The sequence below is a fragment of the Phacochoerus africanus genome, chromosome 9 (assembly GCF_016906955.1).
Source record: "Phacochoerus africanus isolate WHEZ1 chromosome 9, ROS_Pafr_v1, whole genome shotgun sequence".
In the NCBI taxonomy this organism is placed as follows: domain Eukaryota; kingdom Metazoa; phylum Chordata; class Mammalia; order Artiodactyla; family Suidae; genus Phacochoerus; species Phacochoerus africanus.
In genome coordinates, this window is record NC_062552.1 from 113452168 (window position 1) to 113467586 (window position 15419).

The following is a 15419-nucleotide window of genomic DNA, read 5'->3' on the forward strand; positions in this document are numbered from 1 at the left end:
TTAAAATATTAGTGCTTATTTTGACATAAAATAGAACGAGATAGGTTGGAGTTTTGGCATACAGGAAATAGAGTTTTATTTTTACATAACTCAACTTAGCTATGATTTCTGCCCTTATCCCATGAGACCGTGGGGAAATTTAATCAGTCTTTGGGGATCCCTTCAGTTTCTTAGGGTGGTATGAAAGTTTGGGGGGACCGTGTTGGTTACATACTGTCAGCTTTGGGGAGGGGACATCTGGGCACACAGGTTGTCACCGAGACCTCCCTCCTTTCTGTTCACCTGGTCATCTTTGGTCCGGGAGCCCTCTCTGCTGCCCCACTCGCTCTCTGAGATGCTGTTTTTGGTCTTCACGGCATGGATGCTGCAGCCAGACATGTCCATCAGGGTCTTGAAGCCTGAGTTCATAGGGAAAGACATAGATTTCATTCTCCAGACCTCTCCAAACTGCTTTTATCAGTTTCTTTCAATTCCCTCAAGTATTTTTCTAGTACACTTTTCTATTGCCCGAAGGCTTAGAGGTTTAGTAACTCAGGAAGATTTTCTCTATTTTCTTTCGGGCTGTATTTCTCCTTTAAGACATTCCTTCATTTATTTGGTAAATATTTATTGAGCATCTACTAAATGCTAAATACTGTCCTAGGCTATTTTGTGGAAAGCACACTTAATCCTTGTGATTGTGGGAATTATTATGTTCGAGAAGGGAAGACAGATGACAATCAATAAATGTAACAGCAAGCATACAGTGTATTAGGAAAGGAACACAGCAAGGGAAAACAGAACATGAGAAGGGAGTCAGGAGTATGCAAGTTGCAATTTCATTTATTTTTTATTTTTACGGTCACACTGTGGCACACAGAAATCCCCAGGCGAGGAGTCTAGTTGGAGCTGCAGCCATGCTGGATCTGAGCCACATCCGAGACCTATGCCAAGACTTGGGGCAATGCCAGATCCTTCACCCACTGAGTGAGGCCAGGGATCGAACATATATCCTCGCAGAGACTGTGTCAGGTTCTCTGCCTTTTTTTCTGAGTGAAATGGGAAATCATTGGAGAGTTTGATTAGGAACAGAACCTGATTTAGGTTTTAAAGGGATCACTCTGGCTGCTAAGATGACAATAGATCCGAGGGATTAAGGTGGAAAAGAAGGAGACGTTAGAAAACCGATGCGAAACCCCGGCCCTGAGATGGGCCAGGAGGTGAGGAGCAGTGGTCAGATTCTATACCAACCATTTTCCACCTTCACCTGCTTTTTTGTTATGTTCACGAAATTCCTTCTTTCCCGCCATGGCTAGAGACGGCCGTCAAACCCCATATTTCACACAGTACAAGTGACAGGTTTTCCAGGAGCTTTCCTTCCTGACCATCGGAACACCCTTCAGGGATAATGCAGGCAATCATTTGCGCTATAGCCCTTCCTGGTAACATGAGTCATTTCGAAAAACGCTGTCTAGTAACTTCATTTTGCAAATGGCCTCACAATTTGATTCACATAATCTAAACGTTATTAAATCCTGGAAGACATGTCCTATAGTACACTGCACCAATTAAGTCCCCCCTCCCACTTAAAAAAAAAAATTAACGTCTATGTTCCGTAGCAGTTTATCTCTTCTAACTGCTATGTAGTAGCCCAGCTGTTACGTCTGGGGGCCTCCTGTGACTTTTGAATTAAATCTCAGCTATTTCCTGGGATCCATCCCACACAATGACTTGGATATTACTGCTGTTGTTTAACCCATAGGGATATAAGGGAGTGTTGCAGCAGGATGGGCCGGCATCTTACTATTATTCTTTTATGAATTATGCTTTTTGTGAACATTCATTCTGAATACAGCAATTTCTGCTCGGGAGCAAAACTGCAGGTACAACTACTGAAGATGTGGAAGAAGGCTTGTCTCTATTTTCACTACCTCAACTTCTTCAAGGAATGATCAAATATCTTGGGTTTTGTTTTGTTGGCTTTTTTTTCCCCTTACGTTGTAATTCTCTTTAATTTCTTAAGCACTGGTTCAGTCAGGGTTCCTGGCTGCAAATAATAGAAATACGTCTGGTCAACTTGCGTGGAAAGTGAATATATCAGAAGGACATGAGACAGACCATAGAGATGGAGAGATGGCTGGAGAGCCAGGCTCCAAGGACAGGTGGGAGACAGAGGAGGAAAGGGAGGGTCAAGGCCAGCACAAAGGACTGAAAGGTTGTGTCCCTCTGAATTCATATGCTGAAATTCTCATCCCAATGGTATTTGGAGGTGGGGTCTTTGTGGGGGGCGGGGTACTTCTTTCATAAGGATGGAGCCCTCGGGCATTGGATTAGCTCCCTTATAAAAGAAACCCCTGAGAGCTCTCTAGCCCTCTTTCTGCACTGGAAGGATACAAGCAGCAGTGAGCAGTCTGTAGTCTGGAAGAGGGCTCTCACCAGAACCCAGCCACTTGCTTCAACTCCAACAGCCAATCTGTTACCGACTATTGGCTCTTTTTTATTTTATTTTATTTTTTGTCTTTTTGTCATTTCTTGGGCCTCTCCCGCGGCACATGGAGGTTCCCAAGTTAGGGGTCCAATCGGAGCTGTAGCTGCCAGCCTACACCAGAGCCACGGCAACGCAGGATCCGAGCCGCGTCCGTGACCTACACCACAGCTCACGGCCACGCCAGATCCTTAACCCACTGAGCGAGGCCAGGGATCAAACCCACAACCTCATGGTTCCTAGTCGGATTTGTTAACCACTGGGCCACAACGGGAACTCCCCTACTGACTCTTTAAAATGCCTCTTGGCTCATTATTTCTCATGGTAAATTACACCTTGTTCATGTATTGTTGGGGTAGATAATGAGTCTCCTTGACTCTAGCTTCTCCCAATCCCAACGCATCCCACACAGTGTTTGCCAAACTTATATCACAACCTGGCGCTTTAAGAGCACCTGTAACAGATGAGTACAAGATCTTCAGCCTGACGTGAAGTAACCCCTTCTCCCATCATCTTTACCTCCGCTGGTTGGTTTGTTTACATCACACGCCCATTTCAGTATATTTCCTTTTACCTCTGGTTAGAACCTAGCAATTTTTCCTCATTCCCTGCAGGAAAGGCACCCAGGGCTCTCGTGGCCTCTACCCTCCCACATTTGACTTCCTCCACCAAGTGGCAAGTTGTTTTATTCCTCAGTACTGGTTACACACACTCTTCTGGCCTCTCAGACCAGAATGTCTGTCCCTGCTTTCTTTCTTCACAAACTCTTACTTATCCTTAAAGATTTAACTCCTTCATTCAATCCATAACTAGTAAGCACCTAATGTATGCCATCCATTGTCTTAGATGCAGGGAGCTAGTCAGAAAAGATTCCTGCTCATGGCTCTTATGTTCCAGGAGAAGACCAGCAATGAATTGGAAACAAATAAATGAAGTAACTGCCGATAATGGTAAATACTCTTAAAGAAATAAAACGAGGACTTCCTGTTGTGGCCCAGTGGAAACGAATACGACTAGTATCCACGAAGATTCAGGTTCAATCCCTGGCCTCGCTCAGTGAATAAGGGGGTCAGCCTTGTTGTGAGCAGTGGTGTAGGTCGCAGATGTGGCTCGGATCCTGTGTGGCTGTGGTGTAGGCTGGTAGCTGTAACTGAGATTGGACCCTTAGCCTGGGAACTTCCATATGCCACAGGTGTGGCTCTAAAAAGCAAAAAAAGAAAAAGAAATAAAACAAGAGCAGAGGGAGGGAGTGGCTATTTACCCTGGTGTTCAGAGAGGGCTCTCTTGGAGAAAGTGCCATTTGATATGACACCCAGTTGAGAGAAGGGACGAGCCATGCAAAGATCAGGGAGAACCCAGTCATTCTGGGTAGAGGGAACAGCATGTGCTAAGGCCCCGAGGCAGGAGAAGTTGGTACATTTGCAGAGCAAACAGAAGCCTGGAGTGGCTGTAGTGACTGAAGGGGATATAACTGATAAGGACCAGATGGTACAATTTCTTAGTAACTATGAAAATGGATTTTTGACTTACTATTGAAACTTCGCTGACCTTCCTTTACTGATTCTTTTCTTTTCTTTTCTTTTCTTTTCTTTCTTTCTTTCTTTCTTTCTTTCTTTCTTTCTTTCTTTCTTTCTTTCTTTCTTTCTTTCTTTCTTTCTTTCTTTCTTTCTTTTTCTTTTTCTTTTTTTTTTTTTGCTTTTTGGGGCCACACTTGCAGCATATGGAATTTCTCAGGCTAGGGATCAAATTGGAGCGGCAGCTGCCAGCCTACACCACAGCCACAGCCACAGCCACACAGGATCTCAGCCACATCTGCGCCCTACACCACAGCTCTTGCCAATGCCGGATCCTTAACCCACTGAGCGAGGCCAGGGATCGAACCCGTACCCTCATGGATTCTAGTTAGGCTCATTAACTGCTGAGCCATGAAGGGAACTTCTGATTCTTTAAGCACAGTTATTTGACCCTGAGTGACCCTCCCACTGAGCCCACCTAGCTGGTCACCTGGCATTCTCATCTAAACTTCCTTTGTAGATCTCTGGTTATTATTTCCTGTATTCTTAGAAAATAAAACACCCCCAGTTTCTTTGTTTAAAAAACGGCAGCAGATTAATGAGAAAATATAAATAAAAATTGAAAGGCAGTGAGGATTTGCACAGGAAATGTGCAGCTCTCAGGGAACACATTATCCATATTTTCAAATTTGGGAAGGCTGAAGGTCTCCAGATATTGTCTTCCTGAGTGTCAAGGCCTACTCTGCTGTGACTTAGCATCCTTAGTATCATCTGATTGGTTATTTTTTTTTTCTTTTTAGAGCTGTGCATGTAGCATATGGAAGTTCCCAGGTCAGGGGTCAAATTGGAGCTGCAGCTGTGGTGTACACCATAGCCATGGCAACACCGGATCCTTAACCCACTGAACAAGGCCAGGGATCAAACTCGCATCCTCAGAGGCAATGTCTGGTCCTTAACCCACTGAGCCACAACGGAACCCTGCTTGGCTATTTTTTTGAAAATGAAGTAATTTGTTCCTTCAAAGGTAAATTGTGTGTGGGAAACTGCTTTTTCTACGCACAGCAACTTCCAGAAAGTACCAACACTTTTTTGGTTTCATGAAGGGTAGGTGCTTAATAAGTCTCTAATGAATTCCACTTTGAAGGCCTTCGCCTACTTACACTGACAGAGGGACAGTGTAAGGATGGCGTGTAGGAGGAAATTATCAGGATTTGTGGCCACCCACATTTGGGGAGGAATATCTCATGATATAAACCCTTCCCCCCACCAATTTACATAGAAGCCAGGCTTTCCTTCTCAGACTCCCTTGCAGCTAGGGTGCAGACTGTGATCTTGACCTCTCCAATCCATCACTCACATGACAGCTAGTGTGCAGACTGTGACCTTGACCTCTTCACTCCATCACTCCCAGGATACTTTACATTGGAAGAAAGCACTATGGGGAATCAGCGGTTCCCCAGAATCCAATATTCAGATGATGGGGCAGCGAGGCATCCAGCTACCAGAGGCAGAAGAGAAGGAGGGCTGGCATCCAGAACCTGGGGTCGGCTGTGGGAACCCAGGGATCTGTATCCAGGAACAGTGACAATGTCTTTGCTGGAGCTGCCTCGTGGCATGGCTCACATGTTCATGAACTCTCTGCTTGACTCGAGCCCTCCAGGAATTTCTGTAAGCAACCTCCTAGCTTTAATGTATTCCTTTTTCTGTGTAAACTGCTAGAATGCCTTCTATTTTTCTCCACTAAAAACTCTGGCAGATGCAGGCAAGGTAGAGGAGGCAGGGACACTTTCAATGAAGTGTTAGGATTGCAAATGAATCAGGAGTTCAAAATAAAAACCTCTTCAAGTTATAATTTAAGCCTGGGGGGTGGGGGTGGTAAATGATAGCTGATTTACAAAAATGCAATTTGCTCAGAACCTCTTGGAGAGCAAGACTATTGAAATAACATCGCTGTCAAGCGGAAGGCAGGTTTTGGGCAACTAGAAACTTGTAAAGACATTTTGACTGTAAAATACCCCAGTGGGACGCTGCATAGGCATTTAAATAAGGCTACTTCTCACTTAGCATGTATACTGGCAACACTGCTTGATAGAATTATATCCTTTTTCAATATGAGCTATTTTCCTTTCACCCTCAGACCCCCAAGCATGCTATGCCACAGGAATGTTTCTCTGTTGAATTCCTGGCAGCCAAAGTTGTTTTTTTTTTTTTTTAAACCATGTGGCAGAATTGGTATCCTCGTATGGTACACAATTCAGGTTCCCACCCCACCCCCACCCCTCCCCTCCCAGGGCTGTTTTCAAACTCTGTTTTTCATTTCAATGTAATCACACTACTAGGTATGACTTAATTCTGCCAGTTGGGTTTCAGGGATAAACCTAGCATCAACCCTGAGTTAGAATAGTCCTTAGTAAATTCTATCGATAACCCTATAAAGGAGGTATTATTTCTCCTATTTCGCAGATGATGATAAAATTGAGACTCAGGAAAAGGATGTAACTTTCCTCACGTACTTGGGCTTTGAAATCAATGTAGTAGATCACTGTCCTGGTCTGTTGAGGCTGCTAGAACAAATTCGGACAGACTGGGTGGTTTAAACAACAGAAATTTATTTCTCATATTTCTGGAGGCTGGGAGTTCTGAGATCAGGCTGTCAGCCTGTTTGGATTCTGGAGAAAACTTTCTTAGTGGCAGACTCCCCACTTCCCTCTGTGTCCCCAGAAGGAGAGCAGCGAGAGGTCTCTGGGTAAAGGGGCACTAGTCCCATTCACAAGGGCTCCATCCATACACCCAATTACCTCCCAAAGGCCCCACCTCCCAAACCACCACATCAGGGGTTAGGATGTTAATGTATGAATTTGGGGGGAGCACACACATTCAATCCATAATAATAATTACCAGGAGCATTTTGGAAAAAACAAAAACCAACAAACCAAAAAAAAAAAAAACCAACAAATAAACAGAGAACATTGCTCTTCTTAAGGGTCTTATTTCATGAAACTATGGTTTTAGTTTTTTTACTCTATGCAGATGTAAGTACTGAGCAGTGATGTAAAATATTTTTCTTTTCATGAGTGGCTGTAAAAACTGAAAGCTAATGAGTTTAGCCCAATTGCTTCACGGTACAGGAGTGGAAATTGAGGCACAGAAAGATTAGGTAAGTGGGTCATGATCACCCAGCTGTTTAGAAGAAAAGACAAGACCTGCCATGAGCTTCGTGTTAGTCTGTTTTTCTATCCCCCATAAAAGTTATCACAGTGGTCCCTGTTACAAAATCATTATAGAATTTGAGTAAGACAACTTAGAAGATTTTTAAACCATTAAACAAATGAATGATACATATTTTTATCTGTCAGGGTTAGTCAGTCAGAAGACAGAAACTGCTCTATGTCTTTAGGTGGAGAGAAATTTAACATAGGAATTGGGTCACAAAATTATTGGAAGGGGTGGGGGAGCTGAAAGCAGGGAGAGATGATGTTCCCTAGAGTCTAGAAAATGCAGAAATCTGCTGTTGCCCCAGGAGGGCCCTATGGTCCTGGCATCCCCACTGGTTAACCACTAACAGGACCAGAAAATGAATGACATCCACTTTCCTCTGGCCCTAACCTTGGTGAATGCTTCTTACCAGCAGAAACAAATGGTTTTTTTTTTTTGTTTGTTTGTTTTGTTTTTTTTTTGTTTTTGCTTTGCTGGGGAGGACATACAAAGGTGGTTAAGGACCACAGATGATGTTTAATCCAAGCAAAATGGTTTTTTGTTTTTGTTTTTGCCATGCCCACGACATGTAGAAGTTCCAGGGCCAGGGAGGAAACCCTCGCCATAGCAACAACCCAAGCAGCTACAGTGACAACTTTGGATCCTTAACCCACTGCACGGCAAAAACGCCCCAATCACAATGTTTAATGCAAGTTTTCTCCTCTGTCCCAGGGCCCTATCAGTAAACCAGTGTTTCCCTGGCTCTTGCTTCTTCCACAGTTATGGGGTTTTCATCTCTCTCTAAGATACCCTCCTGGTATCTATGGGTCTTCTGAAATGTTTCCTGGTGCTGGTAAGCATGCTACTTTTGGGTTCCATTTGTTAGCCGATGAGGTCTTCTCTGGGGCTCTGTTCAGTGGTATCTGCCCCGGGGAGTTTTGCATCTGGTGTTCGCATGGCTTTCCTGTTGGCTCTGCTACTAAAGGGTCTGGCACCCACTAAAGCTCAGGTGCTGCCACACATGGTTTTGTCTGCCATCCAGGGTGCTTCGCCATCAACCCAGGAGCTATTGGTTCCTCCAGAATGTGCCAGCTGAAGGTGGAGGCATCAGCTGTTAAGGCTGTCTGAGCCCCAGCTCACCCTTGCAAGGCACCACCAGTGCCATCTACTGGGTCCGAACGCTATCCTGGTGCTAGGTTGCCACCCAGCCCTGCCACAGTTGTTGGTTCCATCGCCACACTCCACAGATGTCACAGAAGAAGCCTTGTACCCACACCACATTCAGCTACTTTGTCTGGAGATGGCTGTGTTCATTGCCTCAAACATGTTGCCACATAGGACCCCAGAGATCCTAGCTACCAATCTCTGGGATGGGAAAATCTGAAACATGCTACTTAGTAAGGGATGGTTAATCTGTTGTTAAATCCAGTGTCTTGAAATGATATAAATAAGTACAGGGAGTTCCCATCATGGCTCCCATATGACATAAAATTTTTGTTTTAAAAATGTACCCTACTGGTGTTCTTGGTTTTTTCAGTTCACCACCATCTTTCCCTGAGGACTAGACCATACAGAGCAGTATTCCCGTTCATTCACTCATTCCTTTAGGCAACAAATATTTATTTTATTTTATTTTCGCTTTTTTATTTATTTATTTTTTTTAGGGCCACATGTGTAGCATATAGAGTTTCCCAGGCTAGGGGTTGAACTGGAGCTGTAGCTGCTGGCCTATACCACAGCCACAGCAACACGGGATCCAAGCCTCATCTGTGACCCACACCAGAGCTCATGGCAATGCTGGATCCCTGACCCACTGAGTGAGGCCAGGGATCAAACCCACATCCTCATGGATACTAGTCAAATTCATTTCCACTGCATCACAATGGGAACTCCAACAGATATTTGTTGAGGCCAGGTGCTGCCAGCTGCATTCTAGGCTCCAGAGATAAAACAGCAAATAAAACAAAATTTTGGCTCTTACGGAGCTGATGGTAGGTTAGAGGTTGACAATAAAGGCAGACCACAAACACATATACAGTGGAATATTCAGTCACAAAAAAGAATGACATAATGGGATGCTGCTGACACAATACCCCATTGGTCAAATAGAATATAAGCCAAGCACAACAACCACAGCAGTAAACATATTATGAGCATCTCCTGTGTGCTTTGTGTGTATGATCTAACTTTTTCCTACTGTTTTCTATGAGGAAAATACTATTATTTCTATTAGGAACATGGAGACATAGAGAGACGGAGTTCCTAGCTGACACACCATGTCTGGATCTACTTTGAAGCAGGTCACTTTATAAAGACATTTCCCCCCTGTAGCACTAATACCTCCTTACAAGCATGCTGATTCACCTGAGTTGGCTGTCTTAGTTAATCAAGCTAGGAAAAACCAAACTGCAGTGTGAACAAAGTTCAGCCTTAATTTAGGTGCCAACGCATTGAAAAATTGGTGCTTATAGACTGTAATTAAGAGAGAACGAGACTACAACTGAGAATAAAGGAGCATGAGAGTGATCTGGGGGCTAAGGGGCTGGGGAGGTGTCATCTGTGGATCTTACCCTTAATCCACTGAACGAGGTCAGGGATTGAACCCACATCCTCATGGATACTAGTTAGGTTCTTAACGTGCTGAGCCACACGGGAACTCCTCAGAGGTGCTTCCTTTCCTTCTCTCCCTATTGTCTCAACCAGTGGCAGTCCCCACTCTTCAGGCGCTGCTCCATCCTCATGGCCCCTCCATTGAAGCCTCAGGGGGCAGGGGGTTAGGGAGGAAGCGAACATCCAGTGTTGGTATGAGTGGGTGAGCCCAGGCCCTGATAGAAACTATAGGATAAATCATAGTGGGAATCTCACTGCTCTCTCTTCTTCTCCATGCTCAGGACATTTTTTTGCTTTTTAGGCCTGCACCTGCGGCATATGGAGGTTCCCAGGCTAGGGGTCGTATCAGAGCTGTAGCCACTGGCCTATGCCAGAGCCACAGCCAGGCCAGATCTGAGCCGCGTCTAGACCTACACCACAGCTCATGGCAGCACTGGGTCCTTAACCCCCTGGTCGAGACCAGGGATTGAACCTGCAACCTCATGGTTCCTAGTCAGATTCATTTCCGCTGAGCCACGATGGGAACTCCTCCATATTCAGGACTTTGATCCAAAGTGAAAGTCGCTTCACTGAATGTCAAGGTCAGCGTTCGAAGGAAGCAGAAAAGAGAAGTGAAAAGCGACAGGAGTGGAGGTGGGAGTCTCTTGTGAGGCACTTCCCACCACAAGCCTGTAGAGCTGGGCCTAGCCTCAGTCTCTGACATACTTTCTCAAAAAGAAAGAAAGTAGAGCTGAAGAGAAGCCTGCCCAGGGGCTGCCATACCCAGAGCTTCTGTTGAGTCCCCAAAATGACTCACATCCTAGGGTTTAATTCCCCACCCCCCACCTCCAGTTCTGAGCTGAGGTGACTGTCAGCTAGTTCTTGGCATTCCACGCTTCCAGCGGGTTCCTATGTTGGTTACAGCCCGCTAAGGATGGTTGTGAGATATGAAAAGCAAGCCCAGTTTTTCCTGATCACCTCTGCACATTTTTGGTTTTTAATTTAATAGTCACAGAAGAAATGAATTCATCTGGTTTGGTCGCCAAACCAAAGGAAGCACACCTGCCAGCATGTGAGTGTTAGGTGCAGCCTCTCAGTAGCAGTGGGGTATGTGGGGGTGTTGGTCCAAGTCTCATGTCTCCTTGATGTCTTTCCTGGCACTTGGGATCACTCTGTCTTAAGCTATGGAAAGGTGAATTTGAACCATTTGGTATCATTTGAACCAAGTAGTCTTTGGCTGCTGCGAACTCTTGTCAGGAGGGGCCTCCCCTACGGAAGTGAGGCAAGAATCCTAGGTGAGACCCCATAGTAGAAAACAAAGGGAAAGAAGCATCTGTGGCTGCAAAATAAGAATCAGCCAATGAAATTCTACATTACATTGGGTACCATGTCACTACCCCCCAATTTCTACACCCAGTGGTACCCTAGTCAGTGTTTAATGACTGGCTTCCTGGAGGTGGGGGAAATCAGGGAGCCCAGATTTATTCATGTGCCAATTGCTTTGGTGTAAATACTCCCATCATGACCAGTTGCAAGTTTTCCAATGTGAGGTCACTGAATGCAAAGTTGGGAAGAGATATTCCCAGCATCTATTGGCTCCTGTGAATCACTGCAAACTGGCTCCAGCACACCATCAGTGTTCTATTGTCAACAAGGTGAGGTCAGGCAGATTTCATCTCTCACTGTAATTAAAGCTGTGGTGGGACCCAGAGAAGTAAGAGGTATAGGGATGCACACCATGAGTATCTGGGCAGAGATCAACTTCTCTGTATGAAGAAGGAGAAATATTGGGGGAGATTTCTATAATGGGTGGCCAGGAAGAAGACCTAGGAAGAAGTATATGGGATATTTTTTGGGGGGAGGGTTAGGTGTGGGATGCAGGTAACATCCATTTGCCATTTATTACCTGTACAATTGAAAAAGGAAAAAAAGAAAATTGATATTAAAAAGTGCTCTGTGCTATGTAATATAAACTTCCCTTTGCCATCCTTTAAGAAATCTTCAAAGGAGTTCCCTGGTGGCCTAGTGGTTAAGGACTCAGCATTATCACTGCTGTGACTTGGGTTACTGCTGTGGCATGGGTTCAATGCCTGACCTGGAACTTCTTCATGCTGCAGATGCAGCCAAAACAAAACAAAAATAAAAACAGAAATCTTTAGTAAAATCTTCAGATTAATTCTTCACTTATGGTTTTACAAGTGGCTGTGCTTTGAGTGGATATAATGGAGTGTTGGGTTCTGTTGTGAGGTTGTCAGAGAGTAAAGAGAGCAAGAATTTTGTCTGTTTTGCTCATTGCTATATCACAGGGGCCTAGAAAACTGGCCCATGGAATTTGCTTGGTACATAATGTCTGAGTGGTTTTTTTTTTTTTTTTCCTATTTTGGCTGCTCCAATACCAGATCTTTAACCCACTGTACCAGGCTGGGGATTAAACCACGTCCCTGCCACTGTAGAGACACCACTGATCCCATTGTTCTGCAGTGGGAACTCCTGTCTGAGTGTTATTGAACGACTCTCTAACATTTCCGTGATGCTCTGACACAGCAAAGTCCAACAGGCTGGTCTGCAATGATGGAAAGATTCTAGATCTGAGCTGTTCAACATGGGAGCCACTAGCCACAGAGAGCAACTGAACACCTGAAATGTTGCTACTGTGATTAACAAACCAGGCTGTAATTCGTTTCAGTCTACATGGCCACACGTGGCCACTGGCTACCATAATGAACAGCCGCCCAACAAACAGCCTAAGACTCAAATTATGGTCTGTGGACCAGCAGCTTTGGCATCACCAGGGAGCTTGTGAGGAACTGAGCATCTCAGGCTTGTCCCCTCACTCACAGAGTCAGAATCTGTATTCCATTCCCATGTATTTGTACACACATCAATGTCTGAGAAGCTCTGCTCTTACAAATAGCACTTTCACATTTTTTTTTTTGTCTTTTTGCTATTTCTTGGGCCACTCCCGTGGCATATGGAGGTTCCCAGGCTAGGGGTCCAATCGGAGCTGTAGCTACCAGCCTACACCAGAGCCACAGCAACTCGGGATCCGAGCCGCGTCTGCAACCTACACCACAGCTCACTCGGCAACGCAGGATTGTTAACCCACTGAGCAAGGGCAGGGATTGAACCCGCAACCTCATGGTTCCTAGTCGGATTCGTTAACCACTGCCCCAGGATGGGAACTCCTCACATACATTATTTCACTCGATCCTCATAGAAACCCTGAGTTGTAGTTAGCACTCTCTTTGTTTTACAGTGGAGGTAATTGAGACTCTGAAAGGTTATGTGATTTGCTCACAACCACAAAATGGAAAGGAGATCCTGGGTCTCCAAGCCTAGCATTTCTTCTATTATGTTCTCTGTTTATACAGTTGGGATGGAATCACCAGGTGAGGTCCAGGTAATCTTAGCATCACTGTTTCTTCCAGTACTGTTTTTAAGTGGACTAAGATTACACTTTACCGCTGGAAACTGAGCTAGAGATGTAAGCGATTGTGGAGACGGGCTGTGGAAGGAGATGGAATTGTAGCGGCAGATCAGGAATTAGCTATTGGCGTCCAGTCTCTTCCTCAAGCACAGTTCGATGAGAAGGAATTAAGATATGGCCAGATGCAATGTCAGGCTGGCTTTTAACCAGCAAAAGTAGTCCTTTTGTTGCTCAGGATTTATTTACATGCCTAAAGCCAGCTGTAGCTATCTGTTTTTCTTTTGTTTAGTATTTTCTCATATGAAAGTGTTGGGGAAATTTTTATTTTTATTTTTTAACAATTTGGAGATTAAATATTGATCGACTTGTTTAAAATTTTCTTTGAGAAGTCCTAGGAGTAAGGGGGAGACTCCACCCAGAACGGCTGAAGGTGAGATAAAATGACAGAGAAGTGAACAGTGGTTTCAGATAGGAACCCCAAATCCAGAGAAGGTCACAAGGACTGAGATTCTAAATTATAAGACTCGGAGTTCCTGTCGTGGCGCAGTGGTTAACGAATCTGACTAGGAACCATGAGGTTGCGGGTTCGGTCCCTGCCCTTGCTCAGTGGGTTAACGATCCTGCGTTGCCGTGAGCTGTGGTGTAGGTTGCAGATGTGGCTCGGATCCAGTGTTGCTGTGGCTCTGGCATAGCCTGGTGGCTGCAGCTCCGATTCAACCCCTAGCCTGGGAACCTCCATATGCCGCGGGAGCGGCCCAAGAAATATCAAAAAAGACAAAAAAAAAATTATAAGACTCATTTTGCTGTCTAGCAGGATTTCATCAAAGCATCTCTCGGTAAGGAGCTCCATGTTTACATTAGATAAATATATAAATGTATTTAATAATAGTAAATAAGTATCCTAAGCTATGTTAAGTCTGCAAAACAGAAATGCTGGTCATTCACTAAATTGTCACTATGGTCCTTTCTTCTTCAAAGCAACTCAGTCCCTGACCAGCCTAAGCGACTTCATTGGCCTTATCTAGAACTCACAGCCTTAAGTGAGGGAACTTGCTGCAAAAAAATAACAGCTAAAAGCAGGTGTATGTACTCCTAGTTTTCAAACCAGAAGTGGGAAAGAATAAGCAAAAGAGCAAGTAAATAAATGAACAGGAAAAAAAAAAAGAAGCAAAATAATGGTAAGACTCGGGAGTTCCTGTTGTGGCTCAGTGGGTTAAGACCGCTGCTAGTATCCATGCGGATGCGGATTTCATCCCTGGCCTCACTCAGTGGGTTAAGGATCTGGCAATCATATAAAATATAAAAAACAGTTCAAACAATTCTGTGCTCTTAGAGGTAAGGTTGTGCTTGGGTAGTGGGGGAGTGGTGACTAGAAGGGGTCATGTTGGGGCTTCTAGGAGCTTGTAATATATATTTTAAAATTTGGGTGCAGGTTGCACTTGTGCATTCTAACTATCTTATCTAAAACTCAAATAGGGATTTATCAGATTAAAATTAAGACGTAGGAGAAAGAAATAAACAAGAGCAGCCATGACAACAGGATAACCCAAATCATTATGATGAAAATATTTCATTTGGCTGAACTTCCATCTAAGGGTAGAAAATAGCACTTTTGGCATCTATTTCTCTACAGTTACTCCCAAAGTGTCCTAGCCCAGTGATCATAAGAGAATCGGCAAGAGAGAAGTTTCATGCTCTCAAATAATTTATGATTGTTCCAACCACTATGGAAGATGCAGAGCTATGGGCTGCAGGGCATGTTTCCAGCTAGCTTTGAAGTCCTATTGCATTATTTCTATGTAATGCAAATTGACAAGGTCTCTAAATTAGGCAACTAACTCTGAAAATGAGGTCTGGAAGCCAGCTTTATTAGCATCCAGGCATCTGGTCTGAAAGATTTATCTGTTTGTGGTCAGGGATGGGTGGGAAGTGCATTTTCTTTCTTTCTTTCTTTCTTTTTTTTTGGTCTTTTTTTTTTGCCTTTTCTAGGGCTGCTGTCTTGGCATATGGAGGTTCTCAGGCTAGGGGTCGAATCGGAGTTGTAGCCGCCGGCCTACGCCAGAGCCACAGCAACGTGGGATCTGAGTCACGTCTGCGACCTACACCACAGCTCAAGGCAACGCCGGGTCCTTAACCCACTGAGCAAGGCCAGGGATCGAACCCGAAACCTCATGGTTCCTAGTCGGATTCGTTAACCACTGTGCCACGACGGGAACTTTGGAGTGCATTT